The sequence below is a fragment of the Octopus bimaculoides genome, chromosome 25 (genome assembly GCF_001194135.2).
Source record: "Octopus bimaculoides isolate UCB-OBI-ISO-001 chromosome 25, ASM119413v2, whole genome shotgun sequence".
Classification (NCBI taxonomy): domain Eukaryota; kingdom Metazoa; phylum Mollusca; class Cephalopoda; order Octopoda; family Octopodidae; genus Octopus; species Octopus bimaculoides.
The window spans coordinates 6,725,384-6,726,845 of NC_069005.1; the positions used below are offsets into that span (position 1 = coordinate 6,725,384).

General features: G+C 36.5%; 1 long non-coding RNA gene across 1 annotated transcript in view; it reads left to right on the forward strand.

Moving 5' to 3' along the window:
• The window catches only part of LOC128250780 (uncharacterized), a 16,779-nt gene that overhangs the window by 14,307 nt on the left and 1,010 nt on the right, over nt 1-1,462 (forward strand). The window lies entirely within an intron of this gene.

Sequence of the window (1,462 nt, forward strand, 5' to 3'; positions counted from 1 at the left end):
GTGGTGGTGGTGGTGGTGGGCAAAGTTTGTTTTGTAATGGTGGTACATATATAGGCACTGTGGTAAGAAGTTTGTTTCCCAACCACATGGTTCTGGGTTCAGTCCCACTGCATGGCAGCTTGGGGAAGTGTCTTCTATTGTAACCAAAGCCTCATCAGTGTATCTTGTAGATGGAAACTGAAAGAAGCCTGTCAATCAATATGTGTATGTGTGTGTTTGTGCGTGTGTGTGTGTGTGTATGTATGTATGTGTGTCTGTATATATGTGTGTTTGTATCTACTTCCCACCGCACTTGACAACAGGCATTGGTGTGTTTACATTCCTGTAACTTAACAGTTCAGTGAAAGATACTGATAGAGTAAACGCCAGGCTTAAACAAAATAAGTACCCCAAATTCTTCAAGGCCTTGCCCCAGCATGGCCACAGTCTAATGAGTAAAACCACATAAAAGACACCCAACACATTCTGGAAAGGGGTTGGCATTAGGAAGGGCATCCAGCTGTGGAAACTAAGCCAACACATAGACAACTGTAGCCAGGAGCCGTCCTTTGGCTTATCAGTTCCTGTCAAACCATCTAACCCATGCTAGCATGGAAAAACAGACGTTAAATGATAATGATGATGATTATAAGCTATTAGTGACAGAAACAGCCTTTGTAATGAATATTAATTAGGAGATCCAACTTAATTTGGATATCCAAATTAAATTGAATGCAGTGATTAATATTCGTTACAAAGGCTGTATCCATCGCTAATAGTTAATTTATACAGAGCCTGCTAACATTTTGTGCCATCACTGACTGTGTTTTTCAGTGTTAAGCTGTATCAGATTGTATCGGATTGATAGATTTTCAATCTGGCATTCAGTGATCAGGAGCCTGTTGCTGCTGGAACACAATTTACACTGAAAATCACATGATACAAGAGTTCCGTCTGCCAGCACTGATGAAATTTCCATCTGCTGATTTAATCTGTACTTTTTATGGCACCTAATGTCCATACGAGATGATTTCTCAGGATGGTTACTGCAGTATATTATGTTGAAAACGACACTTTCAAGTTATGTTGAATGTGCTAATTAATGTAATATATGGAACTGTTAATTACAACACGTTTTTTTTTTCTCTCTCCATTTTTTAACTCTTGTCCCTTTCTGTCAAAGAGCATAGGCTCAAAACATCAAGGATTTTCCCATTTTCCCAAATTAATACACCTGCTTATTGTTCTCTCACCTGTCTCTGTCTTTTGCTTTCTGTACATACATTTGAACTATATATATATATATATATATATATATATATATACACACACATATACATACACACATATGTAGATAGATAGATAGATAGATAGATACATACATACATACATATATATATATATATATATATATAGAAATATTAATATTTCTAAGTCTCTTGGACTGCCATGTTGGCTTGGCGATAACTATTAATATATATAT